Source organism: Panthera tigris, chromosome B3, assembly GCF_018350195.1.
Source record: "Panthera tigris isolate Pti1 chromosome B3, P.tigris_Pti1_mat1.1, whole genome shotgun sequence".
Lineage (NCBI taxonomy): Eukaryota > Metazoa > Chordata > Mammalia > Carnivora > Felidae > Panthera > Panthera tigris.
Genome location: NC_056665.1, coordinates 65,293,778 through 65,315,274, shown reverse-complemented (window position 1 = coordinate 65,315,274; position 21,497 = coordinate 65,293,778). Strand labels below are relative to the sequence as shown.

General features: G+C 36.3%; 1 long non-coding RNA gene across 1 annotated transcript in view; it reads right to left on the bottom strand.

Moving 5' to 3' along the window:
• LOC122239233 overlaps positions 1–19,019 on the bottom strand; it is a 36,950-nt gene extending 17,931 nt beyond the window's left edge. Inside the window, exons 1-2 of the long non-coding RNA XR_006218186.1 lie at positions 18,895–19,019; positions 7,383–7,461 (exon numbers count right to left, since the gene is read on the bottom strand). This is a non-coding gene — a long non-coding RNA (uncharacterized LOC122239233). The remainder of the gene's footprint in view (positions 1–7,382; positions 7,462–18,894) is intronic.
• Positions 19,020–21,497: the final 2,478 nt, after the last annotated feature.

The following is a 21,497-nucleotide window of genomic DNA, read 5'->3' as shown; positions in this document are numbered from 1 at the left end:
AATGTTCTATAAATGTTAATTTGTTCAGTTTTGTTGGTCGTATTGTTCAGAATTTCTATATTTTTACTTACTTTTCAATGTAGTTGTTTCTATTGGCCTAGCAATTATTGATAGATGGGTGTTAAAATCTCTAATTATCATTGTGGATTTGTGTACTTATCTTTTTGGTACTGCTCAATTTTTGGTCGATGTATTTTGAAGCTTTATCATTAAGTGCATATGTATCTAAAATTCTTATAGCTTTTTCATGAATTGGCCCTTTTATCATTTGAAAATATTTCTAAACTTGTCAATGTCTATTTTTTCTGATAGCTACAACAGCTTTTTCCACTATTTCAGTGTATATCTGTGCCTTTATTTATTTCCTCATTATATTTAAACTGTGTATCTTAATGATAAGTAGCTGGGCCTTACTTTTTTTTTTTTTAATAAAGTTCGTTCTGTTTCTTTTGTTTTTGTTTTTTGAGTTTTTAAATTAATTTTGAGGGAGAGAGAAAGAGAGCACACTTGTGTGTGGATGAGAGCAGAGGAAAAACAGAGAGAGAGAGGGAGAAAGACAATACCAAGCAGCAGAATTCTATTTAATCTCCCTCCTATTCTCTGTGATTTTATGTTTTCTTATGTCTTATCTTAAATACATGGATATTATTTTTGCTTTAAATTTTCAATAGTCTTAGGTTAAATATAAACACATATGTATATGCACATATTATATTTAAGTATACCGCATATTATAAATATAAGAGAATTTTATATATAAAATATATTTAAATATATACTATATAAAAATATAATATGCATTATATAATGTATTTATATAAAATAATATATAGTAATGGATATAATTAATTATAGATAATAGAGCAATAGATACAGATTCATTTCCCCTTCTAATATATATTATATATAATAATATATAATATATATTTACACATATATGTAAAAATCTCTTAGATTTACCCACATAGTTACCCTTTTTGGTGATTTTTATTTTTTTTCCTTGTAGGTATAGGCTTCTATTTTGTATCATGTTCTTTAATGCTAAAAGTTTTCCTTTAGCATTTTGCATAGATTGCATTTATCAATATAAAACCTCTTGACCTTGTCTATTTGAAATATCTATTTTGCTTTTATTTCTGAGGAATGTATTTGCTATATACAGCATTCTATTTCGACTTTCAGGACTTCAAAGATGTTATTCCATTGCCTTCTGCCTTTTTTTCCTGATGAGAAGTCAGCCATTATTCTTATTATCTGTTCTCTTGCATATAAGTTGTCTTTTTTTTTTCTGGCTATTTTTAAGATTTTCTCCTTTTAGAGTAGTTTGACTATGTTATGCAGAGAATATATGGGTTGATATATTTCATTAATTTCAAAAAACTAGCAGCCATTATCTCTTTGAAATAATTCTTTGCCCCATTCTCTCTCTCTCTCTCTCTCTGTTCTGTTTCTGGAACTTAAATGACACATATATTAGATGATTTGAAATCATTCAATAAATCTGTGACTCCCTCTTCAGTTTAGATTTTTTTTTATTTTTCTATTTCTGTTTTATTTCTGTTGCTGTTTTCCAATTCAGTGATCTTTTCTTCTGCTGTGTCCGGTATGCTCTTATGTCTAGTAAGTGAATTTTAAACTTCTTATATTGTTCTAGCATTTCTAATTAGATTTTAAAGATAGTTTTATATATCTTCTGAAAATTTCAATCTCTTCCTTCATCAACTTTCACTAGATATTATAACACATTTACCAGAATTATTTTAAAGTTCAGGATAGCTAAAGTCAATATCTGGGTTATCTGTCAGCTTGTTTCTGTCTTTTTCTTATTGGTCTCATTTTTCTACTTCTTCACATTTAAAAAATTTTATCCTATTTTAATCTATGCCAGTCTTTTGTGTCAATAACATTAGAAACTACCAGCAAAGGGCTTTCCCCTTCTTCTGTCAGGTTGCTACGATCAGTGCTGAGTCAGTCTAATCTGCAGTTGAGCTGAACACAGGCTTTGTGATAGATTTAGTTAGATCCAATTTGCCACTGGCTTCAAATACTTAGAAGTAAGGATCAGCATTTTATTTTCAGTAGGGCTTGCGATATGAGCACTGGTAATTGTCTAGAGATACTTCTGAGTTTAAAAACTCAATTCCTAACTTTTTGAGTTACTGGGAGTCATTTTTGGTCACTGATCAGGGACGTGGTTGTTGAGGTTTGGGGTGGCTGTGGCAATTTCTTAAAGTAAGACAACAATGAATTTGCTGCATCAATTGACCCTTTCGTGAATGATTTTCCTGTGATGCTGTTTGATAGCATTTTACACACAGTAGAACTTCTTTCAAAATTAAACTCAATCCTTTCAAAACTTGCCACTCCTTCATAAACAAAGTTTATGTAATATTCTAAGCCTTTTGCTGTCATTTCAATAATCTTCACAGCATCTCCACCAGAAATAGGCTTATCTCAAGAAACCACTTTCTTTGCTCATCCATAAGAAGCAACTCCTCATCCATTACAATTTTATCATGAGATTGCAGCCATTCAGTCACATCTTCAGGTTCCACTTCTGATTTTGGTTCTCTTGCTCTTTCCACCATATTTACATGTATTTCCTTCACCAAAGTCTTGAACTCCCCAAAGTCATCCATGACAGTTGGGAATCAACCTCTAAACTCTTGTTCACATTGATATTTTGCCCTCTTCTCATGAATCACAAATGTTCTTAATGGCATCTAGAATGGTGAATACTTTCCAGGAGGTTTTCAATTTACTTTGCCCAATCCATCAGAGGAATCACTATCTATGGCAGATAGATATATGTATGTAGATAAATATATTTCTTAAATAACAAGACTTGAAGATAAAACTTGCTCCTTGATCCATGGGCTGCAGAATGGATATTGTGTTACCAGGCACGAGAACAACATTAATCTCACTGTGCATCTCCATCAGACCTCTTGAATGATCAGGTGCAGTGTCAATGAACAGTGATATTTTGAAAGCAATTTTTTTTTCTTCTGAGCAATTATGCTCAACAGTGGGCTTAAAATATTCAGTAAACCATGTTGTAAACAGATGTGCTGTCATCCAGGCTTTGTTGTTGCATTTCTAGAGCACAGGCGGAATAGATATGACATAATCCTTAAGGATTATGAGTTTTGGAATAGTAAATGAACATTGGCTTCAATTTAAAGTCACCAGCTGCATTAGCCTCTAAAGAGAGTCAGCCTGTCCTCTGAAGCTTTGAGGCCAAAATAAGGCTGTTTTGTCTCTATTAAAAAGCTGTTGTTTAGGGTAGCTACTTCCATTAGTGACCTTAGCTAGCTGGCTCTTCTGGATAACTTGCTGCAGCTTCTACATCAGCACTTGCTTCTCTACCTTGCACTTTATGTTACAGAGGTGGCTAACTCAACCTGTGAACCAACCTCTGCTTCCAACTTTTGTTCTGCCACTTCCCTACCTCTCTCAGCCTTCACAGACCTGAAGAGAGTTAGGGCCTTGCTCACGATTAGGCTTTGGCTTAAGGGAATGGCTTGATCTTTTATCCAGACCACTAAAACTCAAGTGAAAATCTGGCCATTTGGAGTACCCAGGCCCACTACAAGCCTGTATTGTTAACTTATCTTTGATTTTATGATGGCTCCAATGGTGATGGTTATCTTTCACAGATTTATTGTGATTATTGGGTTCAACGCCATAGGGAAGTCCTGATTAAGAATAACATGGCGGGGGGGGAATGTGGGTGGCTCATCGGTTAAATGACCAATTTCAGCTCAGGTCATGATTTCATGGTTTGTGGGTTCGAGCCCTGCGCTGGGCTCTGTGCTGACAGCTTGGAGTCCGGAACCTGCTTCAGAGTCTGTGTCTCCCTGTCTGCCCCTTCTCCACTCGTGCTCTCTATCTCTCTCAAAAATAAATAAATGTTAAAAAAATTTTTTTAAAAGAATAGCATGGCAGGAACTCAATAAATAAATTGTTCATTTAACTTCATTTTTTCTTCATTGTATCAAATTAAAAGAATGAGATCAGAAAATTAGAACTGTAAACGTACGATGTCAACAGTGTCAAAGTTGAGAGTTTCCTTTTGAAGCACTTGCCAACTATTGTTTGTGGCCTTTACCTTGATGGAACTGAGGTTTATCTTACAGATGCTCAACCATGTGAAAGTTCCCAGAGTTATATGCTGTATGATCAGCTTCCTGTTGTTTTGTCTACTCTCCTGAAAATTCTTGCATCCTGGTTCAGACCTAACATCCCTACATGGTGGAACTATGTCTAAGGCTACATTTCTCTAACCTCTACTTTTTTCCATGGTAATTGGCCCCAGAAGAAATAAGACCTTGTGTTATCGTCAGAGTAACTTTGCAATGGCTGACAGAGTGATATCAGAACTCCGTAGACAAATCTTCCCTTCGTGGGCAGTTTTACCCCTAATGAGTATCTACTCAGTACAATTAGTCATTTCAGTACCCTATATTTTAGAACTATTCATATGTTGGTTTATAAATAGCTGGCATAGAAAAGTGGTTTTGGTTTAATAATGCCCTCTGTTTTTGATGACACTAAGTACCCTGTTATTCCTAGGAAAATAAATAATAATATACCTCTTACAAAATGCTAATCCCAGTCCATTATTATTAGTTCATTCAATGGGATAGGGTTGAGACAATGTGACACTTAAGTAAAAGCATGAGTGGTAATTATACTTTAAGATGTCCCATAATTAAAATAAAACCTTTATAAAAGAGAACATTTTCCATAGTTAGTTTACAACGTCTCTTGCAAGTTTTTCACTATGTCCATTTTTGCATCTCAAGTAATAAAAGCTATGGGACAATATTGTGTATCATCAATGCCTAACCACAATTACTATTGACATGTTGCTTTTACGTTCCTTCTTTATAAAAAAAAGTCCATGTACGGGAGCACAGCACTTGGGGCTACTGATACATCGTGATGGGCGGGCTGCAGAACACAGATATGGCAATCTGCTTGGCTGACTTTTGCTACACACTGGGGATCATGGACTAGGTCTCAGCAGGTTGAGAGCTGTGCATCCATGCACTGCAGAGTGCTCTGATTACAGCAGGTAGGTGGCTTGAGTGACGGAGAACTTCAGAGAGGTGGGAGTCCAACATAAAGTGATGTGTGATTTACTGGAGTTTGTGGGGACACACGCTATAATTGTATGCTTGGTATAATGTCTGATTGTTGTGTCTTTCATACCCTTGGGAGGTCAGTCCCCCATGTAAGTGATAACCCACTGGAGCTTTTGTTGTGAGCGCAATTGAAACATCTGAAATGAATAGCAACTGATTAATTGAAGCCGGTTACATTTTTGGAAAACAAATCAAAGTGATTTGCATGAATCACAATTTGTTACATAATACATTTTGAGGGCACAAATTACCTTTTTAAAGCCTAAGACACATATATACCCACTGGCACGAACAGAAATATAATAAACCGGGCTATAACCACATAATTCACATTGAATACTGGATGCCAAACCTTATGTGAAACAAATGATTTTCCAATAAACTACTCAGGCAGAGCCATATCTGTTCTAAAATTTCAATTGACTATTATTTATACTACCAATAATTCTTCACAATTGTTAACCATGGGACGATGGAACAATTTGTTTTACATATTAGTTTGGGGGGTTTGTGTATTCCCAAGTTGGGAACTGATTTGTAGTCATGTCCCAGAAGATATGGTAAATAAATAGGAAGTCGGAGAGAAGTACTTGGATGGAGGAAACTTCTAGAGTGAAATCATTTCCTTTTTCTAGTTTCGAATAAAAACTGTAGTAAAAATAGTGTTGTCAGCATTAAAGGCAAATATCATCATAATATGTTTTCCTGAATTTAATATTTGCAGTATATTGTAAGAACAGTTGTCTTTAATATCTTTCTTAGACTTATCTGTGTCATTCACATTATTAAAAGCTAGACTATGCAAATATTAATAAAAATAAAAACTGAATTTCAACCCTTATCGGTAACCACTTTTATTTAGCATATATGTGTATGTGTGTATATATGTACACACAGCACACACATATATACACACATACACATATATATGAAATATTCTTAGGAAAATATATAAAATACACAAAAACATATACAAAATGGGACTGTACCACATATGTCACTTTATAATCTGCTTTAAAATTTTTTTTTTATTTTAGAGAGAGAGAGAGAGCACACGGAGCAGGGAGAAAGGCAGAGGCAGAGACAGAATCTTAAGTAGTCTCCACACTCAGCACAGAGCTCAACACAGGGCTTGATCCCATGACCCTGGGATCAAGACCTAAGCTGAAATTAAGAGTTAGACACTCAACTGACTGAGCGACCCAGGCACCCCAATCTGCCTTTTTTATACAATAAAGACACCAAACATTTTTCTGTCAATAAATCTATATCTATACCATCATGGAATATAATTTACTTAACCAAACACTTAACATCATAAATTCGTTTTACTATAATAAGCAAAATATCAAAGAACATCCAGATACATAAATCTAAATATACTTGTTTGATGATTTTGTTGACATCAATTCCTAGATGTGGAATTATGGAATCAGAATGTTATGTAGATTTTGAATGCTTTGGCTCATATTGTAAAATCACCTCTCAATAAACTTGTATTAGAAGTTGCGGTATACACACACACACACACACACACACACACACACACACTGGTATAGTATTCAGCCATAAAAAACAATAAAGTTTTGCCATTTGCAACAACAACATGGATGGAACGAGAGAGTATAATGCTAAGTGAAATAAACCAGAGAAAGACCTATACCATATGATTTCACTCATATGTGGAATTTAAGAAACAAAACAGATGAACATAGAGGGAAAAAAGAGAGAGGCCAACCAAGAAACAGACTCTTAACTATAGAGAACAAACCGAGGGCTGCTGGAGGGGAAATGGGTGAGGGGATGAGTTAAATGGCTGATGGGTATTAAGGAGGGCACTTGTGATAAGCACTGGGTGTTGTATGTCAGTGATTAATCACTAAACCCTACACCTGGAACTAATATTACACTGTATGTTAACTAACTCAATTTTAAATAAAAACTTGGAAGAAAAAAAAGAAATGATTCTTCGGTTTTCTTGTCTAATGACTCCTAACTACAAATGTAAATATCCTTTAACATACGTAGGTCCCTTTCTTACTTTTCTCCCCCCACCTCTTTTTTTCCTTTCATTTATCCATTTCTTTAGAAAAATGAAGAGCAAAGCATCTTTTTGTTTTTCTTAAGTGCAAAAGCTTCCTTCATTTAACAGAAATTTACTAAATTTAATGATAAATTTAAATAATTTCTAACCTTTGCATTAATCCACCTCCAGAAGAAAGGACCACTCACCTTCAGAATTTTGGGATTCCATGTTGTCATTTCTATGTCTGTCATTTTTCTCCTGTTAGTGTCCATTAAGAACATTTTCCTAGGGAAAGTCAATGGATAGGCTGTAAATGATATTTCATTTTTTTCAGAAGGAAATGCATTTACTGTAAACATCCCAAATCTAGTTTTTGTCTACAGAGGCCACCAATTACTAATAAGTTGAGAATAGAATGATCCATAGTCTTGTCCTCAATTCACTAGTTCTTATTAATTATAGGTGCATCACCAGAACAGCAGCATGTATTCCAAAAGATATTTGTTTGACCATCACTCAAACTTTTAATCTCTATTTTTAAATGCATTTGATCCACTTTTGACAAAGATATATATTTTTAAATTTACTGAATTAAGAGATTTGAAAGGAAACCAAAATATTCCAACAAAAATACTTTTCTTAAGTGAAAGTTAGAATTTGGGGAATTTCTGACTAATAAAAATATTAGAAAGTCAGAGATATCCCCCCTCAAAAGTGGCTACATAATATGAGCTAGAAAAAGCACATTGATAAGTTCCTGTCTTTTTCCTTCTTTCTTGATTATTTTTTAATTTTAATTTTAGTTTCTATACATTATTATAGTTTCAGGTGTACAATATAGTGATTCAAAATTTCCATACAACACTCAGTGCTCATCGCAACAAGTACACTCTTTAATCCCCATCACCTCTTTCATCCATTCCCCCCACCCACCTCTCCTCTGGTAATCATTAGTTTGTCCTGTATAATTAAGAGTCTGTTTCTTGGTTTCTCTCTCTCTCTCTTTTCCCCTTAGCTCATTTGTTTTGTTTCTTAAATTCCACATATCAGTGAAATCATATGGTATTTGCCTTTCTCTGACTGAATTATTTCACTATTATACTCTAGCTCCATCTATGTTGTTGCAAATGACAAGACTTCATTCTTTTTTTTATGGCTGAATACTCTTCCATTGTATATACATACTACGTCTTCTTTATCCATTCACCAATCTATGGAGACTTGGGCTGCTTTCATATCCTGGCTAGTGTAAATAACGATGCTATAAATATAAGTGTGCATGTATCCTTTTGAATTAGTGTTTTTGTGTTTTCTTTAGTGATTTTAATACCATGATATTTCATGATAGGCATAGTAGCATCAATGATTTTTTTTGGCATTGATGCTTTTTAATGAGGATCTAAAGGTTTTTATGCATGTAATTCTAATATATAATCATTATCATTGGTAATATTTTTTCTAGCCAAATGTCTTTCCAATGTAATGATGTAAACACCATTAGGTATATGTAATGTGTAAACACATTAGGAAAATAAGTTTCATTGAATTAGGGTAACTCAAGGCAAAATTGTGAACTAAGTGGGATTTATCCTAAGTATTTTCTTTCTTTCTTTAGCTCTTTCTTTCTTTCCCTCTTTATTTCCTTTTTTTTTTAAAAAAAAAAAAGAGAGAAAGAGAAAGAGAGAATGAGCAGGGGAGGGGCAGAGAAAGAGGGAGAGAGAGAATCTTAAGCAAACTCCATGCCCAGTGTGGATGCTGCCACAGGGCTTGATCTCACCACTGTGAGATCATGAACTGAGCTGAAATCAAGAGTTGGATGCTTAACCAACTGAGCCACCCAGGTGCCCCTATCCTAGGTATTTTCTTAACTCCATTTTTCTCATTTGAAAAATTGTTGAACGTACATAATATTCTAATCATTGTGATAGGAGTAAAAGAATAAGGTATTTCTCTAATCTTAAACAGTTCTCAGTTACCCAGGAAAAGTGAAAGAAAAGTGGCCTGGGTTAAAGAGACCTCTTTAAGGACAGAACTTGTGCAGAGATGGAATGCAGGGAAGAAAATGAATTTCAAGGATTCTGTTGCAATTCTTTATTCTTTTCACTGAATCTACTAACTCCAGGGACACAAGTCCATGTAGGTTCCCCTTTCATGGTGGATGAGGATCAGGACCTTACCATTTTCTTCTCCCTCTTCACAAGAAGTCTCTCCATTGTGGAAGGACACTAACACCTTTGTGTGAATATTTGACATTGGCTTAGAAGATACTGTACACGCTATCTTTCCTCTTCCCAAAGAGGCAGTGCCCAATGGAACAAATCTTTAATGGCAGAATTTCAGGCAACAGCAGCAACAACTTGTTCTGGAGATGTTTTGGGATCTTTCAAACTGCTCAGCATAGACAGCCATTTATTCTGGCCACAAATAAGCCTCACTGTAATTTCTAAATGAAATCATCTTAATAGAAAGCTTTTCTGAAGGAAAAAAAGATAATATCCAATTGTGAGTGATAACTATGCCATGTGCAAGAATTTATTGTAATATTATTTGGAAATCTCAGTACAACTATAGCCCTCCACTAGTTGTTTACCTTGCTAAGTACAGATAAAAACCACTGACTATGGTGATTCTCTGGGTAATATATATCCTGAGACACACTTGTGACAGTCAAGACAATAGAGTAACGGCTGGAGTGATTTAAGGCTGGAGTTCCTGACCCATGAACTGTGGGCTGGCTGGCATGTGTCTTTCTTAATACACCTATAAGTTAAGATGCTTCCTGTTGTAGGTCATAGGGTCTGGTGCCAACAGATCTCCTGGTCCTGGCTTAGGCTTGTTTTACACATTATTGGGAATTAAACTTGTTGGTACCAGTTCCATCTTTTCCATTAGATGCTCATTAATAAAACTCTAGATGCTCATTATTCATCACATCATAACATACTGGATGACAGTTAATTCACCTAAAGTTTTCACATTTGATAACTTCTTCATTCATGCTAATTGGGTTACTTGGAATTTTCCATCAATCATGGCATCTCATGTTTTGGCTCTTCTGAAAGAACCCATTTGTGAGATATATATTATACCCCAGACATACGCAAGTGAAATTAAGTGTAGCATCTAATTTCAACTATAATTCATGTCTGCTTTGATTGAGTGGAGGGCACAACTTAGCCCCTCGACAGATTCTTTCTCAAAAGAGGAAAATAAGGCTAAGAGGCATTGCCTTTACCTCAGCCCACTTTACTCAAAACTCCATGGATTCATAGCGGCATGGGAAAAGATTTACATTCAAGGAGACTTTGAAGGAATATTTGCTGCAGGGAGCAGTGTGGGGAAAATGCACTGAAGGTTCTGAGCATTTGGGGAACTGAGCTCTGCAATGTTGCTTTAGGTAGCATTACGATTTTGTTCCTTGTGTTCCTCGTCTATAAGCCCCAACAGGTACAACTGATGTTCTCTTTGGATCACTCCAGCTCTTTAATATGATCAAACTCTGTGGGTGGGAATTCTTGAGGTCTGAGGAAATGTGATGTTGATTTTCTCTACCTTGCTACAAATAGTTCCCCTTTCCATTCACCCACGCTCTCCCTTTTAGAGAAACGCTTTGCTCTTTTATTCAAAGCAACTGATTTCTCATTCTAACTTTCATCTGAAATTCATGCTCTGTGTCTTTGTGACGTTATTGAAAAAAAAAACACGGTAGGCTTGAAAAAAGTAAGAATGTTGGTGGTGTACATTTTGCTTTTCTTCTATTTGCTATTATCAGCAATGCTTACAACTTTGATACAGCATATTCCAATAAAAGAGAAACTCAGCAGAGGACATAGGCTCAGGCCGTCTTTGTCCACGACGCATGGTGAGTCATCTTAGCACAATGTGATTGGCTTACAACTACAGCAGTGTCTGCTCACTGGGCCGAATCAGCAGTCATCCGACTGGTTCGGGTATCTTCAAGGTCAAGTAAATAAGCCATTCCTACAGCTCCAAATTTCTCCTTATGCCAACATGCTGCCAGGAGACTAAGTAGGTCACAATCGGACCAGATAATAATTCATTTCAGGTTTCCAGGTTGCTAAGAGCCCCAGCGGCTTTCCTATGTATGGCCCACATTCTCTTCAATCTTGCTCAGCTATTTCCCTTCTGAGGTCTTGCTCTCAGATCTGCATATATTTACATGTTTTAGCCTGTAAGCTTTTTAGCTACAAATTATATAAAATAGAGGTCAGCCCTCTGCCAATATAATTTTTCCCCCCATTTGCTTACTCTAAAAAATAAATAAAAACATGAATGGGAAGAATAAAGAAGTGAAGTCTTTCTATAGAGGTCTTTTAACTCTGACAGTCAAGACCACTGTTGTTTTAATAAATACTACTATCCAGAGTGCTGCATTTTAACTCCGATTTCCAAGGTGCTTTGCTCCAAGCTGATGTTTTACCTACTGTAAATAGAGGGGAAATGGTAGTCCTCAAAAGTTAAAAGACTTATGATCCCTCCCAGTGAGGCCGGATCTTAAGACAATTTATAGACTTGGAAAAAATCTTCCGGACAGTCTTAATTAAGTCACCAGTAGTATGTACTGGAATTTGGCCGTTCTCGGCTTAGTTTTGTTTGTAAAGTTGCGATTAGTAAAAAAACATCGGGTCAGGCCTTTCTGCTTTGCAAGGTCATTGTGGTTCTTCACCCTGAAATCATATTTCTAGAATGAGTTTTTCTTTTGAACTTATGTTTACTTTCATATTTTAATCTGTTTCTTAAGGGTTACTGCTATTTAATTTTCAATCTCCTTCAACATTTCTCAAACTTTCCAAGCACTTTTGGTTTTGCTTCCTTTTTAAAGCATACTATCAAAATATTGTTCATGGGTTTGGGAATAAAGAAGAAATACTACTAATTTATAAATTTGGCAATATTCCATCTCTTATACTTATGTGCTGCTGGCCTAAATGACACATTCGTGTACATTAGAAGAAGCTCTTCTTTCCTTAAAACATTTTCTTATTTGTCAGAACATGGGTTCTCATAAGTAAAGGAATCTACAGTGACTATGAATGGTTCTCCCTGGAGGTGGTCAGTGCACAGTCTGTACCGCTGTATGCAGGAGACATGAAGAGTCTTCAACTTTACCTAAACATTGTTGCCCTAATCATTGCTGTATACTTTCACTGAGGGAATACCATCTTTATAGATAGACTCTGACTGCTGAAACTTGAAGCTGAACTGCAAGTTCAATGGAGATAGTGTTGCACCAATGATTAAAATGGCTGTTAGCTGTGGTAAGAAAAATGGCTCCTTCTCTTAGGATTGTAATGCAAAGCTCCTTTAGCCACAGAACAACACCAGAGGCATGAAACCAATCTTTTCTGAAGAGATTGCCTCCAGAAAAAACAAAACTCTGATGTTAAACAGAGAAGTCTGTAACATAAATCATGCACTGTAGTGCATGATTATTGGGCACATTATAATCTGCGTATGTACGGTATTTTAAAATACATCTGATGATTAATAAATCATCTACGGGTAATGACATATGGATATCAGAAAAATGGTTCTCTGAGTGCTGTTAAAAACTGCAGAGTAGAATATTGGCGTGTTTCCAAGACTCGATTCACATGCTCTTTCCAAAATCTAAACAACAATGGATCGAATGTTTACCTGGATTAATGGTTTAAGGTAATTATTCTATTAATTCTCAGAAGACCATAATGCAAGTTAGAGATTATGATCTACATTTAATGCCATTTTAGCGATAGCCTATTAAATGTTCATCTTTTACTTTCTGAACAAAGTATACAAATGGAACCCCATTGCCTAGACTAGAGGGTAAAGTCCAAACTCTTTTGCAAGGCATGCAACAGAAGTTCCCTGGCCAAGTTTACTGTCTAGGCTTTTGTTGGTGTACGTGGATGGGTGAGGGGCTTGGACTCTTTCCTGAGTAGGGGCCTTCAGCGTCTGTCCCATGATCATGGGTAAAAGGACAAAAGGGAGCTAACATTAGTGTCTCAGATGAAGGTGTGCTCCGGGATAGATGCAGTGCTTCAGAACTGGATCTGAAGGGAAATGTCTGCCATGGAGATGAGGTTAAATGAAGAGCGTGGTGCTGGGGGCAGCACCTGAAGAAATTTCTGAAGAATGAAACAGTTTGTGGGTAGCATGCATTTATGTTTTTGGACCCTTAGCTTTCTTCAGCTCTTTCTTCAATAATTCAAACATTCACTACATTCCAGTTGTAACAATGATTACTGTTCCCTCTACTTTGAAAGTTTTTCCCATACCATCCACCTTTTGAATATGTTCTTTAAAAACCAACTCAAGCCTCTACTTCTTTTTCTTTCTCTGGACCTCATGCAAACTTTGATAGTAGCATGTATCCTAAGACATTGTGATTATTTATTTGAAGCCTATTTCTTCTTACAGACTATTAGCTCACTGAGGTCAGGGCAATATTTTCTTTAATTTTTCTCTCCATGGATGGAAACTAAGGTACTTTTAGTAGAGTTTGTGGAATAAAGAAAGAAAAATTATTACTGAGGTTTATATCCTGCTCTTACACATACAAAATAGTCCCCTTCACATCATCAAGCCCCAGGTATTTATAAACACTTTTCAGGTGCCAACGACTCATATTGGTAGGTGTTCTGGGGGGGGATGGGATTCAATGGCTTGTATATGAGACAAAGGCTTTATTATTGATGAATTTACAATGCAGTTTGAGAAACAAGATATATATATATATATATACTTATGAAATCAGCAGGAAGAATACAAGGTAGAGTAAAACATATGCTGGCTTCTTTGTTACAGACCAAGCTCATCATGAGTAAATACCTCAAATGAGGAATATATGTATGGTTTGAAATAACTCCTTCTAGGAACTCCCTTACTATTAAAGCCTTTCTCGTGGAGTAGACAAAGAAATGAAAGATCCTCGTCATGAAAGAAGAACTTTGTCATGTTAACGCTGGAATGAGGGTTTGAGTACTTGACAAGATGGAAGTTGAAGTCACTTACAACCCTGAGGTTCCTCATCACCATGCAGCAATAACCCCATTGGGATGAATGGAGACATTGCTTCAGGAAGAGGGAGAACACGATAACGTCTGTCTGAGAAAATGTTTCAGTCACCAGGATCTGGGGCTCCTGAAGAACAAGCTACTGGACAGTGGGACTGCCTTCTGATTTCCTTTCCTTTCATTTTGTTTGGGACAGCAGTGTTAGAAAACTTTCTAACTAAGATGAAGTTTTCCAAACATACTCTTTTCTTCTTAATGTTCATGATAGCCTCGGGGCTATTTTCATTCTTCCTCTTCTCAAATGGATTGTGTAAACAAACATTCCACTCGTTCTTACCAGGAAGGCTAAATTGCTAACCAGAAATCCCACAGCCTTCAGCAAGCCGTTGCTAAGCGGTGTCAGTAGGACAGAGAGCTTTAGTCATTATTTTGTAGCTAATGTAAACCCATATGAAAATCAATTTGTTTCTATAACCACCTAGAGATATGCTAACTTAGCCCAATAGTGGGTTTTTGTTTTGTTTTGCTCACGGATACTTTCCAAGAAGGTTAGCCTAAAAGGCTGGGAGTGGGGGTGGGAGAGCATTATGCAGTCATAGCATTGGGATACCTATCATCTTCTTTTGACTTCTATTTCACAGAAATAAGGGCTGAGAAAGCCAGCACATGACGAAAGAGCACTTTCTAAGGCAAACATTTTAGTTCAGCATCATATGGCATCACTCAGATCCAATGCCATTTGCTGAAATGGTGTGTGTACTTACAGTTCTTCCTAAGTATGGTAATTAAAGAGGGAAGAGCCATTTACTTCTTTCCTTTGATTTTTAAAGTTGAATTTTTATTGTGTGAGTAGAAAAATGAGAAAATATATGAGCAAAAATTTTTTTTCCCCTTCTTTCCTTTTGTACTCTCTCCAGTATTTAGCCCAGCCATTTACTTCATTTCCAGATTATCAGCACACATAAACCCATTAAGGAAATATGCCTGAAGCAAACACATACCATACAGACTTAAACAAAGATGCAAATGCAGTTTAGAGACTTGGTTAGCTAATAAATTACAACCTGTTTTGACAAAGAAATTTATGGTTTTGTTAAAATACCCTTATATATATCCTTATATACACTCTGACTCTTGTTGATGGATATTTCTCCAGAATGTCATTTTCTGTCAAAGCTCTCTTTAGCCAGTAATTATTGCTGACAACAATCTAGGCCCTGGCACTGTTTGCGGTCACCTCTGGCTGCTAAGAGGAGCAATCTAGACCCCAGCGCACTACAGTTAAATTAAATTATCATAGAGATGCAATATATGCTGCCACACTACCCTAGCCATGCACCCCGAATTGAAAAAAGATTGATAGACTACAGGAATGAATCAACAAATAACTACGTGGGTGGTACCCTAAGATATTTACTTCTGCAAACATTGATATAGATAAATGGAATGTGGCTTAAAGATCGTGTTCTCCTGAGAAAGAAAGGGTAGTTTGTTTGTTTTCCACTATAACTATCAGCTCTCAAGTGATAGTGACAATGTGTTCATGTTTCCCATATATGGGTCCATATATTTGGTGTAAGACTCCCCTCCATGTAACTAACATTAAGTCCTATGTAACGTTGTATGTCAACTATCCTTCAGTAATAACTAAAAAATCATCATAGGATAAGGTCATAGGCTCTGTGTGTTTGAGACTGACTGTCTCACTTTGGGAAAATGCTGCAGAAATGACCTATTGGGAAGGTGACCAAATAATACAAGCCTTTGCTTTACCCTGGAATATGGATCTGCATCTATGCAAAAGAAAGGACACAGTTGTAAAATACACTGGGATGTGTCTGTAATTATAGCCACTATTTAATGTAATGAATTGTAAGAACTAATTCCATGATGGCACTGATACTTTAGTGTTGGGTAGATAAAACATAAAAATAACTTTAGTTTGGGAGACCAAAAACCAAATTAAAGAAGCTGCTTAGTTATTTAACATTTAAGTCTTCACAGGCATATATAGTTTTCATGCAAGACTCAAAAGCAAAGGGGTGTATAAGAAACAATCATTTCTTTTAAGAAGACCCAGAAGATGAGACTGGCAAATGAAGCAATCAGAGAAAAATATAAAACAGGAAACTTTAGCCATATAAATCTCTGAAATATATGGACAACTATTTTGTGTTTATATTTGAGATTATTTCTAAGTCCTCAGATGATAAGGACATTTTAAGACACAGTAGAGTATGATATACATACTGTTTTCAAGAAATTCATCCAGATGGTAAAAGATGATAGGTAATGATAATCATAAAACTGGACAGCAAAAGTTCTTAAAAGCTTGGATAAATGAATTAAATCACACCATCCTGAAATAGGTGTGTATCTTGTAGAGGCAGTAAGAGAAGTATATATGTAAAGAGAATAAAGTGAGACATGAATAGATTTTCATTATGTGTTAGTCTTAACAGTGTGTTTCTCTATCTTTTCTGTTAAATTTTTTTTTTAACGTTTATTTATTTTTGAGACAGAGAGAGACAGAGCATGAGCGGGGGAGGGTCAGAGAGAGGGAGACACAGAATCTGAAACAGGCTCCAGGCTCTGAGCTGTCAGCACAGAGCCCGACACGGGGCTCGAACTCACGGACCGCGAGATCATGACCTGAGCCAAAGTCGGCCGCTTAACCGACTGAGCCACCCAGGCGCCCCCTCTATCTTTTCTGTTAAAAAATATAAGATCTGATATGATGATAAATTATAAAATGCTTTGTATCGCCTCATCTCTATTTACATCCCTATTAGCATATAAATTTTTTGCTGTGGACAAATAAATCAAACATTAACAGCAGATTTGTGTCAAAACAGCTTTATAAAAAGGGTGCTGGTACTTTTGGCTAATAAAAATAGCCACAGTTAACATAACCTCCAAAAGATATGACATCTTCATGCTCAACAATATCAGTTATTAATCACTTTTATCATTGGGAAAGAAAATCTTTTCAAGTGGAAAAATATATTGGAATAGAGTAGATTCGATATGAATGCCCTAAATTACTGGTACCCGACTCGTATACTTAATACAATTGAACTAAAAAGGGCTTCACCATTATCCAATCTAATTCCTTCATCTTACAGTTAAGAAAAATGAAGCCCATTCATTCACTCAACAAATATTTATTGAGCATCCACCAAGTGCTAGTCATGTTCTGGGTGTTGGGGGATGGAGCTACGAACAAGATGCACGAGGGCCTTTCTCCAAGGAGTATGCAGGGCTGATTGGAAAGTCTTCTTTGAGGATATAGTATTTAAGCTGATAGATGAATGATAAGAAGAAGCCAGTTGGCAAAGATGGAGAAGAGCATTCTAGGCAGAGGTACTAATTAATGAAAAGTTGTAGTGCATTAATAAGCCATGAAGGAATGACAAACAGGGGAGGGGGAAAAAAGCTCACTGTGGCTTGTGCATAATGAAAAGAGGACCATAAAAGAAGAGAGAGAGATAGGCAGGGACAGGCATCATGCGAGCTTTGCAAGCCAGTGTAGAAAATTTGGATTTTTTTTTCTGATGCTAACTATTGGAAGGTTTTTAAATGGGAGGGTGATGTGGTATGATTATACAGTGAAAGGATAGGATGATTGTGGTGTGGAGAATGTATGAAGGAAGAAAAGAACAGAAGAAAAGTGACCGGATAGAATGCCACGGCAAGGCAGGCATGGTGGTTTAGGCCATGCTGGTAATAGTGGAGAAAGAATTGTTTACGTGTGAAATTTGTTTTGGAGCAGAGTCATCAAGGCTAGATGAAAAATTGGATGCTGAGGGTAAACAAAATGTAGAAATCAAGGATGACACCTAGAATTTTAGCCTGAGTTGCTGAGGAGATGGTGGTGTTACTTACTGAATTGGGAAAGACAGAGGGAAGAGAGTCTTGGGCTTACTTTTGGTTCGGGGGTCATGGGTTTGATATGGCTAATAGACACCCATGTGGAAGTGTCAGATAGGCAGTAAGATGTTAAAAGTCTAGCTTATGGATGCTGTTTAAATCCATGTGACTGAGTGAATTCAACAAGCAGAAAGCATGTGTATACACAGAAGTGAGGGCCTAAGGTATGGTAGAGGATGAATACATAGATAATAAAGCGGTCTGAAAAGGAGAATTAGCATCCCACTGGGAAAAGTAGGAGATCATGATATTATGGAAACCAGAAAAAAATGTTTCAAGTAGATGGAAATTATTACTATGATAAATACTGCAGATAATCAGGTAACATATGACTGGAAAGGTAAGAATTGTCTTTGGCTACAAAGACAAACATTGGTTTGTCCAAGACCACCCAGACAGAAAGTGCACAAAATTATTTGTGGTTTTCTGTTCCCCTCCACAAAAAGTAGAAGGCTGTGTCTTAACATTTGAGGACTTCTACATGTTAGCTGCATATTACGACTGCCCCCATATCATTGGGATATTGAATGAATAAGGTTTTATATTAGCTTACCTTTGATACTTTTATCAATTGAAGTTTTACATTGCACGCTCTCACAATTCAATATGTTTCCTTCAAAGTATGAAAAGAACCCAAACGCCCACATCTGCTTTAAAGATGGGAATAATTGAAGCAAAGTAACAGTGGTAAGAATCTTCCATTGGTAGTTGTTATATACTAAGTAACTAATGAGATCTCAAAATATAAATTATGATTCAGGGATTCTATTACCTCCTTTGGATTCAGGCAGAACAATTCTCTCAAAAAACATGTACTTCTGGAGCTCTCAGAGATAAGTTGGGTATCTTTCGAAGGCAAAGAGGAGGCACACATGGGCTTGTTGTTTCCTGGAAGACTGCCAGAATCACTGAAGCCTAAAGAAGAGAGAATCTTACCTGAAATTTTCCTGTTCTATGCAGTCAAAAATGATGAAAAACTGTCAGTGCTAAAAACATCAAAATGATTCAGAAAATCTCCATGTTAATTGTTATACTAAGGACAAGAGTAAAGTGAATATACTGTAGTTACTTTGTCAAAAATGCAGCTTCAGCCGGAGATCTGGAAACACATCCGATTCTGGTGACACCTAGGAGAACCATCGCATATGCTTTAGGCTCCAAAACCTTAATATCTGTAATCTGATTTATGATAAATTTAGTTTTCTTGCAAAGACTTTTAAATTACTTATTTATTTTTAAAATATTGTATTCACTGCAGGTGTACAACATTGTGATCCAACAATCATCTGCATTAACAAGCACTCACCACGAGAAGTGTATTTAGTTTCAGATAGAACTAAGTAGCTCTCGGTCCCCATGGAAGTTTCTTCATTACTTTATCCTTAAAATGGTTTACGATCCTTCAAATGGATTTAGATGAGGTTACGTATGTAAAGGTCTTTCCCCAACATCTGGTATACAGTAAATGTGAAATAAATGGTAACTATTATTTTTAAACTTTTTATATTCTTATGGGAAGGCAGTCTCACTCAAGGTAAATTTCACATCACTAGAGAACAGGCGTAAACACAGATGGTCATTACCTCTGATGTTGTAGAGAGGAGTTCATGCACTGGGTGGATGGTTTCTAAATCCCCTCCATTCAAATGTACAGTGACGTTATGACTTTGTCTTCTACTCAGTATCATCACCACTGTCCTGTGAACTTGAGGAGAAGACAGAAAATTGAAGGCATGATGTGAAAACAATTCCTGAATCTCCCTTATTTAATAAAGTGTGGGTTTGAAAACAGGAACAAAGTAACAGGTCCCATGTGCAGTGTCATTATCTACATACTCATAGAAGTCCCTCGCTAGTTATTTTCTTCTATGTGTTTTCAAACTTTTCTTCCTGGGCAACACTCTGTGATTATGATCCAGATACCAGATGTTTGAATCCGTGTTTCCTGTCTCCATTTTACATCTGGACAGACAGAGGGATGAGTCCATGGGCTGACACAGAGGGAGAAGGGCAGATGAGGGAAAAGGAGAGATGTAGTAAGTAAGAGCCGGAAGAGAAAAAAATGGAAGTGAGGTCAAACTCGTGAAATAAGCTACTTCCAGAATTAGAATTAGCATGCATGGAGCTCTAGTTCCATAGCTCCAAACTACCCTGGCTACTTTCTACATTTCAAAATACTAATTTACATTTCTCAAATTTAATTTACATTTGCATGACATTTAATGGGCGACTTGTACCAAATGACCATTTGACTGTGCAAGCACATAGGACTCATTCATACGTATATTGAGGTACAATTTCAAAGTTTTGAATAACACAAAGGATTTTCTGAAGGGTTGCCTACGGAGGTGAGAATAACAGACAGACAACTAGCTTCGCCCTGGCAGGAAAGCAGCGATTCTAACCCAGTTGGTAAATGGCAAAATTGTAGCCTTCTGGGGGAGACCTGTTACAATATGCAGGTTCTCATCACCCTCATTTAGAAGCCTCTTGCTGCTGATGAATCAATAGGTACATGACAGAGAACGAGGCCCTGTGATGGGGAAAAAGGGTGATAATTTTTTCATATTTGTTTTGCAAGAGATAAAATGAAAGCCCGGAAAATGAGGGATTTGTGATCACTGAAGGCTAAAGTTGTTTGTTATCCTGAGATTAGACAGACATTTAAATATTAGCTTTCATACTCAGTATACCCAGATCCTTGAACTGGAAACCCTGGTTATATTTAGAGAGGAAGGGGTAATTTTCTCAGCATCTTTCACTGAATTGTTTGGAACAATAACAGAATGAGCCCCACTTTTGCCAGGTAGATGACTATTTATTTGGCTTTGTATGCTGGTAAAACAAACGTATGTGATTTAGAATACCAGCAGCCATCTGATCAGAACAATGTGGACCATGCACCAACCAGATTCTTTCCAGAAGGAATTTGGGGCAAATCTAATAAAATACCTATAATTCAGGGTCAACAGCCTTTTTTTGGGTTCTTCCTCCTCCCTTTCATCTTTGAGAAAAGAATGATGTACAGGCTGTATGATAGGTACAAAGAGATACAAAGCGGGATGTTGTGATTGAAATGGTAAACTATATTATAATAACTTGCAATAATGCATTATGCAGATTTGAAAAAATATATGTAATTTAAACCAAACATGTATGGTCAGAAATTGTATTGCTTGATAAAAACAGACTTTTCCCTTAAGTAATGAGTCTAGAGGATGTATTTACAGGGCTATCAAAACAATCAGCAACATCATAAGGCATAACATTTGTTTGCCTTCTCAGGAAAGTAACTGTGCAGGCTTATGGATCATCTAAATTAGACTTTACTATTTTGATGTCCTTGCCATTTGTTCTTTTAAATTTCCAGCCTAA